The sequence below is a fragment of the Elaeis guineensis genome, chromosome 5 (assembly GCF_000442705.2).
Source record: "Elaeis guineensis isolate ETL-2024a chromosome 5, EG11, whole genome shotgun sequence".
Lineage (NCBI taxonomy): Eukaryota > Viridiplantae > Streptophyta > Magnoliopsida > Arecales > Arecaceae > Elaeis > Elaeis guineensis.
Genome location: NC_025997.2, coordinates 37442619 through 37460048, shown reverse-complemented (window position 1 = coordinate 37460048; position 17430 = coordinate 37442619).

Genomic DNA, 17430 nt, shown 5'->3' with positions numbered 1-17430 from the left:
GAAACAATAAAATGATGGTTCACTTTATGAAATGACAAGACAACCATGTGATAAGGCATACCACCGCAGCCACCTGCACATCGAACGAAAGGCACGTCTGCCGTCAAAGCCAATGGGGCAGCCTGTAATACTCCGTACAGCCAAAAAACCTGGAGTGGACCTTCTCTCTCTGTCCCTGACCTTAAATCCTCTATAAATAGAGGTAAGAAGGGAACCTCTAGGTACACAATGCATGCTCCAACACTAAGACTCTGCTCCTCCTTCTATCGAGTTCCATCTCTAACTTGAGCATTCGAGGGTCCTCGATGGAGCAACCTCCGATGAAACTTCCCTTGCAAGTCTTGCACCCCCGACGACCCGGCACTCCACCAAACTCCAGCTGCTTTGGTGTTAGACAGAGATCATTGTCAACGCACATTATAAGTCCTCACTCTTTTTCTTGACCATCTCTGCTGTACTCTCTCTCCGTGGGCGAACTCCCTTCACTGACTTTCTGCCGCATAGTATTCAGGCGCAGTGACTCAACTCCAGGCCGATTACCCTATCGGAGACAGGCCGCAACAGAAAGAAAATGAGATCTAAATGGACCCTTTTTCCTTTTCGTAGACCATCAGACCAACACACTTAGATTTAGACTGGGATTTCTACAAGCCTCTAAAAGAAGCTCGATTCAGAGGGCTGACAAGCTCCCTACAAGAATATCCAACAAAACCCTTAAAATACAAAAATACAATTTAGAAAAAAAATGAATTGGTTTTTTTCTCTCTCTTAATATAAGATCATTTCTCGCACTCAACTTTTATCTTCTTTTCTTTTACTTTCAATAAAATCAAATTAACTATTTCTTTTATATACCAAAATTTATTGAATTTCTCACTACAAGAAAAGAGTATTTTTGTGATAAAATTATTTGTGATGTAAATATTTTCATCGCTACTAATTATATTTATGATAAAAAAATTGATCATAAATAATAAAATATTTATGATGAAAATAATTTTTTATCACAAATAGTTGCTCATCAATGATGAAAAAATTATTCCATCATAAATATATATTATTTACAATGAATATTTTCATCATAAATAATATATCATTTATTTTAATTTAAAATTTTTAAATATTCATGATGAAAATATTTTCATCATAAATAGTTAAAAAAATCAAAAATTTAAAAAAATAAAAAGTTTTTCATTATTTATGATAAAAATTTTTTATCATAAATAAAAGCTTTTTATGATGAAAAAAATATTTATCATAAATACTTGATTATATATGATAAAAATATTTTTATCATTAATAGTAAAAAAATTAAAATTTTAAAATAATAAAAAATTACTCATTATTTATGCTGAAAATTTTTCATCATAAATAAATAGTTTTTATGATGAAAAAAATATTCATCATAAATACTCAATTATTTATGATAAAAATATTTTCATCACCAATATTTAAAAAAATTAATAATTTAAAAAAAATCAAAAGTTGCTTATTATTTACAATAAAAATTTTTCATCATAAATAATCGAGTATTTATGATGAATATTTTTTTCATCATAAATACTTTTATTTATGATAAAAATATTTTCATCGTCAATATGTAAAAAAAATTAAAATTTTTAAAAAAATTATAAAATTTAAATTTTTAATTTTGTGTAAGATAACTGCATCTATTTTTTGTGGCAGCTGTATATATCTTTTATCCTTTTATATGGTATAGAAGCAAATATGAGTTATGATCTAAATCGAACTTTTTATATAGAAAAATCATATGAAAGTGAATGATATTCGTGGATTAGAATGAATAGATCTTTTTGAATGAAATGAGCTATACGTTTATTTGTGACGTAGAATTTATCTGTTCATCACTGTCACTATTACTAGTGATATCAATGAATCATTCTGATGGAGTATTATCTATCTTAAGCTGCATGAAAGGAGCCTCCTTTCATACAGAAATCATATAGTTAAGCAGTGCATTCTAGTATGGCTTCCACGATCTCAAAAGGTACTATACTTTTCACATCGATCAACACTCAAATATATCTCTGTAAAAATTTTAATTATGAGAAGACAAACAATACGAGCATTCATCTTCCTAGCAATGCAAAGCATAAATATGAACTTGTACTTTATAATACAACTTGCACTATCCGCAAGTCTGTTTTGATTCTGATTAATTGCTAGATCTTTGATGCTCACATAATTTCTCTTGAATTTCTCAAGCTTGATTCTCACATGCATGCAATATATGAGCTTCTGGACCTCTAACTTTATGTCCCTATTCTATCCTCCAAATCTCAATCTTGATGGATTTCTCACGATCTCAGAATCACCACGATATTCTCATACTCTGACTTTCAGAATAAGGACTCCAAGAAGAAAATGAGCTCTTTGGAGATCGAAGATCTCAAAGCTATCGATCTCCCATAGTGTTCATTTCATTGTGAAAACTGAAGAGCTGTTCTTATAACAATTATGAACGATATAAATTAAATTTTTTATTGTAATTATATTTTTTATGTACATAATTTTTTTAGAAAAAAAAAATTTTAGAAGAAAAAATCATAAATTAACTATTTATATAATTTTTTTGATTAATAAAAAATTAATTTTTTTGATGAAATTATTTTGAAAATTTTTTTAGATAAAAATTTTTTTAGATTAAAAAAATTAATTTTATTTTTTATCATAAATATTTTTTTAATGTCATTTTTTTTGTTAAATTTTTTGGATGGAAAATTTTCTTGGTAGAAAAAATCTAAAATTATTTTTTTATAAAATTATTATTGAAAAGATATTTAATTATTAGTGATGTAAAATAAATTTTCATCACAAATAGTCTTTAAATTTTTTTATAAAATTTTTTATGAAAATATATTTGCAATGTAAATTTATTTTTCATCGATAAATATGTTTTAAAAATATTATCTTAATCAATTTTTATGAATAAAAGATTCATTAATAAAAAAAATTTATTAGCGATGAAAAGATATTTTTGTTAGAAAAAACTATTTTTAAAATAAATTTTTTTATTTTTTTGAAGAAAAAATTATTAGAAAATTTTTTTTTAGTAGTATTTATTAGCGATGAAAACTAGATTTCCATCGCTAATAGACTTACTAATGATGAAATTTTTTTTCATCATCAATAATTTATTTTTAAATAAAATTTTTTAGAGAAAAAAAAATTTTAGTGGAGAATTTTTTGGCAAAAATTATTGACGATGAAAATAATTTTTCCTCATTAATAATGATATTAGTGATGAAAATTTTTATCACTAATAGTTCTACATTAATTAGACGTCAACTCGATGTCCCTTCATGCGAAACCCTCTCCCCTCTCCAAGCTCTCCCCTCTCCCCTCTCTGACCAAGCTCTCCCTCTCCCTCTCCCTCTCCCTCTTTGAGCTCTCCCCCCTCTCTTCCCGCTAGCGAGTTTGTCTCCACCATCGCTGTCGCCATTATCATCCGCACCGTTGCGTGGGCTTCTCCGATGCCGCCGTTGCCGTCCGTTGGAGGTAAGGGTTCTTCCAACCCTTTTTTTTTGGTTGATCGGGCCATCAGGGGGCGGAGGGGGTTGCGGCGGTGGGGGTGGGCAGCCAGGGGCGACAAGGGGTCGGGGTTTTGGGGGGCGGAGGGGGTTACTAGGGTGGGGGTGGGCAGTCGGTGGTGACATGGGGAGGGGGGTCGGGGGGCGGCCAGGGGCGATGCAGGGGCGGGGAGGGGGCCGTGGGCCATCGGGGGTGACACGGGGGCGGGGAGGGGGTTGGCCGACGGAGGGGGTTGCATGGTGGGGGTGGGCAGTCGAGGGTGACATGGGGTCGGGGATGGGGCCGAGGAGCGGCCAGGGGCGACACGAGGGCGAGGAGGGGGTCGTAGGTGGCCTAGGGTGACACAGGGCTGGGGAGGGGGTCGGCTAGCACAAGGGGTTGTAGGGGTGGGCGACCGGGGGTGATACAAGGGCGGGGATGGGGTCAGGGGATGGTCGGGGGCGACATGGTGGTGGGGAGGGGGCCGTGGGCGGTCAGGGGTGACAGGGGGCTAGGGAGGGGGTCGATCGAGGAGGGAGGAAGGTCGGTCGGGGAGGGAGGTGTTGGAAATTATATATGAATTATTGATAAATGAATAATAGTTATTCTGATATTTTTCATCACAAAGTTATATCTTCCTTAAACTCTTGTGCTGTGATGAAGTTCTTAGAATTATATTAGTGTACGATAAAGAGAGAATTTATCGTATAGTTCTTAAACATGTTTGCGATCAAATAATACATCATTACAGGATGATGATGTTTATCGAGTGGAGGTCATTGTGTGCCATATAGATTGGTTGTCCTCTTAATCAAGGAGTGTGGTGAAACTGATATGGCATACAGATGAGATGTAGGAGTACATCGTCACTGAACAGATGACTCATTTGCTGAGCATTCTGCTGTCAAGAGCTACTCGCAAAGCACATGGATATAAGTATCCTTTAGACTTGAGATCATCATAGCGACTTACAAGCAACTCATTATGCTTTGGTGCCGGACTATCTGGATTTCTAATGCAGTGATGGAAGGTTACTAGGTACAGTCAAGTACTTGCAAAGTCTGTGTGTGGATCAAAATGGGATTGACCTCTTTAGATTATTAGAATTGATGTATCACTGTATTTCAATTTAATAAAGCCTTGGCCAGAGTAATCCATGAGATGGATTTGAAAGGTTGAAATACAATATGGATGAAGCAATCTCGGTTGACAGTTAACCTGAGACCATCCTAGATCATTCAGGATCAAAAAGATGAATTATACGGTAACTATATATATAGATTCTAAAATATTTTTTTACGATAATTCAATCAATCTGGACGTCGAAAATCATTGCTAGATGGTATCTCGATTAGTGCAGGAATCGGTTCCTATGCTATTGGCTTAGTGTTTGAACCTATAGAGTCACACATACAAGTCAGACACTATAGGAAAGTATTGGCTTATGTTTATATGTCCAATTTAAAAATACTTGACTTGATTGAACATATAAGCTAACTTGATTGAGAATTAAGTTATAGGTCAAATGAGATTGAAGAGTTGACTATATCTAGCTAGTACTACACATGAGATTCAGGTTCGATCTTGGAGATGAACAGTTTCTGATCTATGATCTATGGAGCATATGAAAGATTGAATTTAAGTACTGATTAATTTTAAATTAAATTTGAATTAATTAGACTTAATTGGATTCAAAATTCAAGTTAGATTTGGTACAAAAGTCCTAAAGAGTTTGAGATTGATAGCCTTTCAAAATTATTTCGAACCAGCTTCGAATTAGATTTGAATCAGATCCGTTTTGGATGAGATATGAGAAATCCTACTTGCACTAAGAATTTTCTCTCTTATGGGCTGACCAACACCTGAAAGCTTCCTCATTGTGGGCATCCCATGTGGGTGAGGGATTGGGTGCAATATGGTTGTCATATGTGAAGGCAATACTATCTCATGTAAGAGTCCTTCTTTCATGAGTATTGGACTGATTCAAAGCATGTTTGAGTTAGGACTCCTATACTTATTGGATCATAGAATTTATTTATAAATAGAGAGAGTTTCTACCTATAGATGCATAGCAAAATAAATCAGATTGAGAGAAGCGAGAAAGAGAGAGAGAGAGGCATGAGAAGAGAGAGGCCCTTCCTTCTTCTCCTTTGTCTCTCCCCTTTGGTGCCGCCCCTTCTCCCTTTGCATGGGCCCTCCTTGGCATCCCACTTGCTGGTGTGAGGTGTCACACCAGCACATCTCCTCTCTTATTTGATTGAGTTTTACCTCACACAAGCACATCTCCTCTCTCGTTTGATTGAGTTGCAAAGATCGAAGCTCATCTCACTTTCCTGTGGCGTCTGATATGTATGCGAAGTAGAGGATCTGCACATCCAGACCTCCGTAAAAAGTTATTTCAGATTTTTGAAGATTTGATCTCTGGTTTTACTGCTAATCGGTAAGAATTTGATCCTTATTCATGTAGATTAATATAAAATTTTTAGATGCAACCTGAGCTATCCAAAGAAAAATAGTTTTCCTTCCCTTCAATTGGTATCAGAGCAGGCCTTGGATTCATGCATGCATAACTGAATTCTTTTAGATTAATTATATATTTTATATAATTAAAATTTAATATTAAATATTAAATCTGATTTATATTTATTTATATAAAATTTTTGATCTGATTTTGATTGGATTAGATGAGCCTAATCAATTGTTGATTAAGGTTGTTATAAGTTTGTTATAACAGAATTTTACTGTTGCTGAATTTTTTATGGAATAACAATGTGAATTAAAATCTGTTTAAATTTATTTTAATAAAATTTTAATATTTTTATTTTTATTAAGAAGTGAATCTTATTTTAGATCTGAATTGGATCTATTTTGATGGATATTTAAATCTGAATCCTATCAAAATTCAGTACCACACAAAAACAGATTTTACCAGAAATTCAATTCTTATGCATTTATGTTTGCATCTAATTAATTTTTTATATGATATCAAATCTAAAATTGATATTTTATAATCAGTATAAGATGTGTTTTAGAACTGATATGATGTATATGATGCATCAAATCTAATTAGATTAGAAGAAGAATATAATTGATAAGATCAATGATATGTTCATAATATAAAATAGTTTTGTCAATAATTGCATGTTGATATGATTACATATGAAATTAAATTTTAGATTTTAATAGCCTAGTACTTGAATTGATAAAATCATCAAACCATCCGATCATAGGAGATTGAAGAGATTAATCTCTCTTTTATCTATTCGATAGATTCTCTTATGACGTGTAGGGGTGTCATTGTGATCCAATTTTATGAAGAAGAAAAGCGAACAGATTTTTATGTATTATTTTGATCATAAATATATTTAGATTAGATCTAAAGTAATTTATGATTTATTATAACAAGATAAAATTTAAATATAAAATTATTTTAAATCTAAATAGCATGTTATATATGATGTAATTGGTATAGATCTAAAAGTTATCATAATGCATGAGATGTATATATGAAATTTAGATCATAGCTATGTATGTTTAATTGTTAAATATATTATAAAAATTTATTTTTATGAATTAAAATATATGGTATGCTTCACCTAAAATCCTGATAGAATAGTTCTACAGATTGAAACACACGTTTCACACACTTAATTTTGAATTAAGCTTTGAATGATCTAGATTTAAGAATTGAAGATCATTAAGACACCACATAATTTGATGGGCAAAGGGTTAGCTTGAATCTGATCCTTCTAATGGATTAGACCTAGGATTAGAAATACATATGGACCAAATAAGAGAAATTGATTAAATCTAATTAAGTGTTGATTTAGATTAGGTTAGTATTTCTCTAAATCAATCTCAATAGTTGAAGTTTGATCAAGTCCATGTGTTTGACCCTAATAAATGAATCATGATTATGGCTCGATGGTTGAGCTCGAATCTTCTAGTAGACCAAATCGAAACTAATTAATCAATTGGTGTTTAAGGTAAGTTTGGCAGATTCAATGAAGTGATTTTTAATTGGGAGCTATTCACCTAGATGTATCTACGGTGAGTTAAGGGCACATCCCTCCCACTGATCTCACTTACCTAGCCAACATGGTAGATTATATTTTGATTAGGTCACTAGTCAATTCGTGCAGACCCATGCCATTAAGGTGAATCAATGTGATTAATTTAGGTGTCTTTAGACCAGCTTGTATTTAAACCTTTATATGACTTGGTGAAGTCAATAGGAGGATTTGCAGCTTGCAGGTCATCTTCTTCTCTTTTTCTCAGGTCAATGAAATTAAATTCTCTAAATTATTAGGTTCATAAAATGATAGAGTTATGAGATAACTTGATCATAGCCTCCTATTAAGATGCATGATAATGAGTTCAATATTCTAAATAGGCATTGGAGGTGCCACACGCCTGGTGTCTATTACGTATTGAAATTGTCATTCATCATGTGACCACCATGATGTACCTTTTGATTAATGCTCAGGTTAGTCGAGCCACGCTTGGGCCTGGACATTCGTTTGTTGGATACACTTAATGTTGTCATGTTAATGGTTGGACCTAACCAAGATTTTTAGTGAAAGCTCCACACGCCTGCTGAAGAGAAGCCTGGGGCAAAATCTAATTGCTAAAAGTTGTTTAGAAAAATAATTGATTTTGAACCTACCCATGGATGCACTAAGATTGGTCGAACTACACTTGAGCCCGAATACAGTCTGTGTGGATTTTAGTACCCGCTAAGAAATTAATGTAATTTCTCAAGTTGGAGATAGAAGCTATCAATTCATAAAAATAGTGGAAGGATCTTTAGACTAAAATCTATATCTTTGAGATTAAAAAATAATTCATACACTAATAGTCTTATATTTTTTCTTTTAGTTATGGCCAACACACTATCCCTCCGCTCGCTGTTAGACAGCGACAAGCTCACCGAACCCAACTTCGATAGCTGGTATCGAAAGTTGAAGATCATCTTGGAGTATGAGAGGATTTTATATATCCTTACGAATGAGGTACTTGAAGAACCTACAGCCAACGCTCCTCATACCGTGAGAAATACTTAAATGAAGTGGCTCAATGACCGCACGACTATGCATTGTGTGATGAGGGCAGCTATGAACGACGAACTTAGTCATAAGTTCGAAGATGCATAGTCAGAAGAGATCATTCAAATGTTGAATGCATCCTTTGGCACCTCTGAGGATGTGGAGAGACATAAAACCTCCTACACAATATTCAATGCCCGTATGTGAGAGGGAGTTTTAGTCACCGATCATGTACTGTACATGATTGAGTAGATTAAACATCTTAGCAAACTTGACTTTCTGTTACATGAATAGTTAGGCAAGGATGCTATTCTCAATTCGCTACCGAAATCCTACCTACCCTTTCTCAGTTATTATAGAATGATGAAGCTTGCAGTAAACTACCATGGTTGGCTAGGGTTACTGCAGACATTTGAGAAGGATCATCAGCTCCAGAAAGAGCCAGTGAATTTAGTGAGAGGATCATCTGCAGGGCATCGATCCTCTAGGAGAGGAAATAAGAAAAAGGTACAAAAATCTCATACCGCCGATCCTAAGCAAAGCAAATCATCAAAAGTTGACAAGAGCTAAGCAAAATGCTTCTTTTGTAAGAAGCTGGATCATTGGAAAAGAAATTATTTTGTTTATATAGCCACCCTTGATCCAAACAGGTCTAAGAATAAGAGAAAGAAGCAAGCGGTTGCTTCATAGGGTACTTATATGATAACTCCTTATATTTTTTCTGTTTATGATACTACTATCGGATATTGGATACCGAAAGTTTGATTAATATGCAATTCGTTGTAGGGACTATAGGTAAATATGAAGTTTCGAGAGGACAAGCGGTTCCTTAATATTAGAGATGGAAGTCTTATTCTAGTTCTGGTCTTGGAAACTTTGCAACTTGTCTTCGAGTCTAGTAGTATCACGTTAGATGATTGTCATTATTATCTCTTCCTTTTGATGAATGTCATTTCTGTAGGCCTTTTGGCCAAACTTGATTTCAAATTTATAATAAATGATGATTTTTGTGATATCATTATGAATGATACTGCAATTATACATAGATAATTAAAATATAGCATCTACATAATATCAAGGCCTGTTAGTGTAATATACACAACCAGCAAATATCCTGAATTAGATAATATTAGTGAATCCTACTTTTGACATTATAGGCTTGGTCATGAAAACAAGAATAGGATTGATAGGTTGATTAAGGAACATGTCCTTGAAATAGATGATTGTGAATCATTACCAACCTGCGAATCCTGTTTACTTGGTAAGATGACTAAGTCACCTTTTAAAGAAAAAAGTGAAAGAGCTAGCAATGTCCTAAGTCTAATACATACTGATATATGCGAACCTATGAATATAAGTGCCAGAGGAGGATACTACTACTTCATTACATTTACAGATGATCTATCAAAGTATGGGTATGTCTATCTTATGAAGCATAAGTCAGAATCATTTAAAATATTCAAACGATTTCGTGTCGAAGTAGAAAAATAAATTAGAAAGAGTATTAAGATTCTTCAATCAGATCGAGGTGGTGAATATCTCACCAGTGAGTTCCTGACATATCTAGAAGAGAATGGGATTCTTTCACAGTGGATCTCTCCTGAAACACCACAACATAACGAAGTGTCTGAAAGGAGGAATCGAATCTTGTTAGACATGGTTCAATTTATGATGGGCTTTATGAGTCTGTCAATCTCTTTTTGGAGATATGCTCTTAAAACTGTCTACTTCATTTTGAATAAACTACCGAGCAAGTCTGTCGAAAAAACTCCATATGAGATATGGACTGGACATAAGCCGATGCTCACACCTTAGGGTCTGGGGGTGTCCAGCTTATGTCAAGCATTTAAAAATAGATAAGCTTGGACTGAAGTCTAATAGATACTTATTCGTAGAGTACCTAAAGGAAACTAAAAGATACTACTTCTACCTCGTTGCAGAATAAAAGGTGTTTGTCAGCAGTCGGACAGTCTTTTGGAAAGGAGTTTCTTGGTGAAGGAGCTAATGCTTGTAAAATTGAACTTGATAAAGTTTATGAGGTAGAAGGACTGACACACAAAGATTTGGATTTGATTGGAGAATCAAATTCGAAGCCAGTAGAGGTATCATTAAGAAGATCCGATAGAGTACCGCATCAGTCGGACAGATACTACGGTTTCTTGATTCAGGATGGTGATTCCATTGAATTGGACGAGAATGATAAGGATTCATCACCTATATGGAGGCCATGCAAAGGCCCGACTCTCAGAAATAGCTTGAGGCCATGAAGTTTGAGATGGAGTCCATCAAGATCGATGGTGTATGGACACTAGTTGATCTATCTGAAGAGATAAAATCCATAGGGTGTAAATAGATTTTCAAAAGAAAAAGAGAAGCGGATGGAAAGATAGAGATCTATAAAACCCATCTAGTTGTCAAGGATTACCGTCAGCATTATAGTATTGACTATGATGAGACGTTCTCTCCTATGACAATGCTCAAGTCCATCTGGATTATACTTGCTATCACTGCACACTTAGATAATGAGATCTAGCAGATGGATGTCAAAACTGCTTTCCTTAATAGGGAGCTAGAAGAAGAGGTGTATATGATACAATCTGAAGGGTTCACATCTACAGATGAGTCAAAAGTGTGCAAGTTGAATTGGTCTATTTATGGACTTAATTAAGCATCTAGGAGTTGGAACATGCATTTTGATAAGGTGATCAAAATGTATGACTTCGTTAGGAATGGAGAAGAGCCTTGCATCTACAAGTGGGCTTTCGATTCTGTAGTCATCTTTCTTGTACTGTATGTAGATGACATACTATTACTAGAAAATGAAATTCCAACTTTGCAAAGTGTAAAGCTATGATTATCGTCATAGTTCTCCATGAAGGATTTGGGAGAAGCATCCTACATCCTAGCGATGAAGATCTATAGGGATATATCTAGAAGGTTGCTTGGATTATCCCAATCAATATACATCGATACCTTGTTGAAGTGGTTCAACATGGATAATTTCAAGAAAGACTATCTTCCGATAGATCATGGAATTACTTTTTTCAAGAAGGATTATCCAACAACTCCTGAGAAGAGAGAGTATATGAGTAGAATACCATATGCTTCGATAGCGGGATCTATCATGTACTCTATGATGTATACGAGGCTGGATGTGGCCTATTTACTAGGGATAGTGAGTAGGTACCAGTCTGATCTGAGTGAAAAGTATTGAAAGATTGCGAAAGCAATTCTTAGATATTTGAGAAACACTAAAGACTAATGGCTTATCTATGAAGACACTAATTTGAAACTTGTGGGATATACTGATTTCAATTTTCAGTCAGATAGTGATGATAGTAGAAGCATGTCAGGCTATGTATTTATCTTAAATGGAGGAGCGATTTGCTGGAAGAGTTTCAAACAACATATAGTGGCTGATTCCGTATGCGAAGAAGAATACAATGCTGCATCGGATGCTGCAAAGGAGATGGTGTGGTTGCAAAAATTCATCATCGAGTTGGGAGTTACACCTTCTATTGATAGCCCTGTCCTGCTGCACTGTGACAGCTTCAGTACCATAGCTTAGGCGAAAGAACCAAAGTCGCACCATTGCACCAAGTATGTTCTACGCCGCTATCACCTAGTATGAGATATCATGAACTGAGATGACATCGAGCTTCAGAAGATCAACAGAAAGGAGAATTTAGCTGATCCCTTCACTAAAGCTCTCAAAATCAAAGAGTTCAATGACTTCAAATGGAAGATAGGTATAAGATACTACCCCGATTGGCTTTAGTCCAAGTGAAAGTTGTTGAGAATTGTATCCTAAAATCAATCATATGACGATTGAGTTCAACTTTGTATATGAATTATTGATAAATGAATAATAGTTATTCTGATATTTTTCATCACAAAGTTACATCTTCCTTAAACTCTTATACTGTGATGAAGTCTTTAGAACTATGTTAGTGTACGATAAAGAGAAAATTTATCGTATAGTTCTTAAACATATTCGCGATCAAATGATACGTCGTTACAAAATGATGATGTCTATTGAGAGGTCATTGTGTGCCATATGGATTGATTGTCCTCTTAACCAAAAAGTATGGTAACACTGGTATGGCATACAGGTGAGATATAGAAGTACATCATCACTGAATAGGTGACTTACCTGCTAAGCATTTTGCTATCAAGAGCTGCTCGCGAAGCATATAGATTTAAGTATTCTTCAGGCCTGAGATCATCATAGTGACTTACAAGCAACTCACTGTGCTTTGGTGCCAGACTATCTGAATTTCTAATACAGTGACGGAAGGCTATTGGGTACAATCAAGTACTTGTGAAGTCTATGTGTGGATCAAGATGGAATTGATCCCTCTGGATTATTGGAGTTGATGTATCACTATATTTCAATTTAGTAAAATCTTGATCAAGATAATTTATGAAATGGATTTGAAAGGTTGAAATATAATGTGGATGAAGTAATCTCGATCGACAGTTAACCTAAAATCATCCTAGAGCATTGAGAATCAAAAAGATGAATTATGTGGTAACCATATGTATGAGTTTTGAAAAAAATTTTTGCGATAATTTGATCTATCTGGATGTCGGAAACCATTACTAGATGGTATCTTGATTAGTGCAGAAATCAGTTCCTGTGCTACTGGCTTAGTATTTGAATTATGGAGTCATACACACAAGTCAGACACCGTAGAAAAGTATTGACCTATGTTTATATATTCAATTTGGAAGTACTTGACTTGATTAAACATATAAGCTAACTTGATTGAGAATTAAGTTATGGGTCAAACGAGATTGAAGAGTTGACTATGTCTAGCTAGCACTACACATGAGATTCAGATTCGATCCTAGGGATGAACAATTTCTGATCTATGATCCATAGAGCATATGAAAGATTGGATTTAAATGCTGATTAATTTTAGATTAGATCTGAATTAATTAGACTTAATTGGATCCAAAATTCAAGTTAGACTTGATACAAAAATCTTAAAGAGTTTGGGATTGATAGTCTTTCGAAATTATTTCGAATCAGCTTTGAATTGGATTCGAATCGGATCCATTTTGGATGAAATATGAGAAATCCTACTTGCACTAGGAATTTTCTCTCTTATGGGCCGACCAACACTTGGAAGCTTCCTCATTGTGGGCATCCCATGTGGGTGAGGGATTGGGTACAATATGGTTGTCATATATTATGGCAATACTATCTCATGTAGGAGTCCTTTCATGAGTATTGGACTGATTCAAAGCATGTTTGAGTTAGGAGTCCTATACTTATTGGGTCATGAAATTTATCTATAAATAGAGAGGGTCTCTGTCTATGGATGCATAGCAAAATAAATCAGATTGAGAGAAGAGAGAAAGAGAAAGAAAGGCCCTTCCTTCTTCTCCTTGGCCTCTCCCCTTTGGTGCCGCCCCTTTTCCCTTGGCATTGGCCCTCCTTGGGCATCCCACTTGCTGGTGTGAGGTGTCACACCATCACATCTCTCTCATTTGATTGGGTTGTGAAGATCGGACTTCATCCCGCTTTCTTATGGCATCTGGCGTGTATGCGAAGTAGAGGGTCTGCACATCCAGGCCTCCACGAAGGATTGTTTCAGATTTTTAGAGATTTGATCTCTGATTTTGCTACTAATTAGGTAAGAATTTAATCCTTATTTATGCAGATTAATAAAAAAATTTTAAATGCAACTTGGGCTATCCGAAGAGAAATAGTTTTCTTTCCCTTTAGGAGGAAGGGAAGAGAGAAACGAGGGAAGAAAAAAATAAACAAATAAAAAAAAATTAATCAAATATTTTATTATTTGATTAATAAAAATAAAATCTGGATCATGATTGAGATTTGATCAAGGTCGGGATCTAGATTGAGATCTCGATTTGAGTTGGGATCCAGATTGAGATTTGATCAGGATCTGAGTTGGGATCTGGATCACGGGGGGTTGGAGAGGGCGGCGGCACCGTGGGGGGGGTCATGAGGGGTGAGTGATGGCAGTGGCACCGCAGTGGGGGTCGCGGGGGTCGAGTCTGGGCGGTGAGGGGTGGGTGACGGTGCTGACGCCGTGGGAGCAAAGGCCGTGGGCTGTCGAGTCCGAAACTCATTTAGGAAAAAAATATTTTTAGATAAAAAATATTTTTTAAAAAATAAAAAATTATTTATTATTTTTAAGTAAAAAATATTTTAGAAAAAAATAAAAACCATCAGGCCTTCGGGATTGGGTTTCATGTTATTATTTTGTATTAATATTATTTTACATGCTCAACTACTTATAGTTTATTTTATATTTATTGCATAAATTTTTTAGTATTATTATTAAAGTTTATAAATTTTTTATTATTCTACTAGCATAATGCATATTGCTTTTGCTTATTACAATTTAATTTATTTTGTATGCTATTTTGTATGCTTTTACTTATTATAATTAAATATAAAAAATAATTTTATTTTAAAAAAAACTCTACTAAAATTTTTTATGAAAAAATTTTAATACAGAGTTACTCTTTTTTAATAAATTAAAAATTTATCTTTGAATGTATGTTCAGAGATGGTAGTTAAATTGCATTGAGCCATAAATTTTCATTCAAGAGTCGATCTTAATCGAGATTGACTCTTGGGTATCTCATATTTGGGATTTTTAAAAAAGTAGTAATCTTATTATTGTTAATAGTTGATATTTTATTTCATTATATGGTACTCAATAGTTATCTATCCACTGTTCTCTAAGTATGTGGTGGATAGGGTGCGTAGGCACTATATTTACATTGTATACTTGGAGAACCATGGAGAGATGCTGCTGAAATTTTTACAATAATGAAATAAAATATCGATTAATAATAATAATAAGATTATTATTTTTCTAAAAGGGATAGAGCTACACCTGTTAATAATGATTTGAAATGGATAGGATCATACATTTTTGCTTCATTAAATTGATGAAAGGAGATTTTTTGTGTTACTGTTCAGTCTGTATTCTTTAATGTGTGCTATTTTGTATAAAATGATCTGTGTCTGGATCTAGATCGGGATTTGGTTCGAAATCCAAATCAAAATTTGATCCAAAATTTGGGTCGGGATCCGATTTGGATGAATACCACTAAAATTTTTTTTATTGTTAATAGTTTTCATGTTTGTTGTTAGATGGATATCAACAAAAGTTAGATGAATGCTAGAGATATTTTTTTACCTGAATATCAAAAAGGTATTCGAGATTTTATTAAGTTTGCATGGCATAAAGCTGACAGTGCTAGTCAAATAAAGTGTCCATACAAGAGATGTGTCAATATGATATATCATCACATAACATTTGTTGAAGAGCATCTGCTACGTTATGGTATGGATAAAAAGTATACTTGCTGTATATGGCATGGAGAGGATAATCTAAATGAAGTTGTGTGCGACGATGATAATACTAAAGATGATAGTGTTGCTGCTGAACCTGTCGAACATGGTGGTATAGGAGAACTATTGGATGATTTATATCATGGTGTTTGTTCAAATCTATGTATGAGTACTAATGCATCTGAAGGCAATTCTGATCATGAACACAATATCTGACTTGAGGTAAAAGGGACTTCTGAACAGTTTGCAAAGCTTGTAAGGGATGCACGACAGCCACTCTATCCAAATTATGCAAAGTTTTTCAAGTTAAAATTTTTAATAAAATTGCTTCATATTAAAACTGTGAACTGATGGAGTCAGAAGTCATTTGATCAAAATTTGACATTGATTAAAGTGGCTCTTTTCGATGAAGAGAGACTTTCGAAATCGTATTCTAAAGCAAAAATATACATGCGAGAATTGGGACTTAGCTATATTCCTATACATGCCTACAAAAATAACTGTATATTATTTTATAAAGATAACGAACAGATAACTAAATGTCTAAAATGCAGTGAGCTTAGGTACAAAATCGATAACAAAAAAGGAAAAAAGATACCTCAAAAGATTTTGAGGTATTTTTTATTGATTCCAAGACTTCAAAGGTTGTATATGTCCACAAAGATAGCTAAAGAAATGAGATGACATTATGAGCAGTGGGTTTCGAAGGAAAACATACTTAGCTACCTAACCGACTCCATAGTGTAAAAAGACTTCGATGCAAAGCATCCACGCTTTGCAAGTGACCCGCGTAATATCCGACTTGGTATAGCGACAGAAGGATTTAATCCCTTTGACAATTTGAGTACTTCCTACAGCATGTGGCCTGTGATACTAGTTGTATATAATGTGTCATCTTGAAAGTGTATGAAAGAATCATTTATTTTTATATCATTGTTGATTTCGGGTTTGAAAGCATCAGGTAATGAAATTGATGTATATCTACCACTGTTAATCGATGATCTGAAGGAGCTATGAAAAAATAAAGTACAAACATATGATTTTGTGAGTCGAAAAAATTTTAAGTTGCATGCTTCAATTTTATGGACCATAAATGATTTTTTTGCATATGAAAACTTATCTGAGTGGAGTACCAAAGGATTTTGGCATGTCCAATATGCAACAAGGATGCATCCTCTTTACATTTAAAGCATAAATGAAAAATATGCTTCATGGGTCATCGACAGTTTCTACCTGGTTATCATTCTTGGAGGATCGATTATAACTAATACTTTGATGGTAAATCCGACCAGCATCTGCCACCTAAGGAGTTAAGTGAAGCAGAAGTTTTAGAATAACTTGAAGTCATTGGAAACATCTAATTTGAAAAAATATCAGGTACTCATAGGTGGAAGCGTACTGAATCTGAGCTGAATTGGACGAAACGAAGTATTTTTTTCGAACTATCATATTGAAAGCAGCTACTACTTCATCATAATCTGGATATAATGTATATTGAGAAGAATATTTATGATA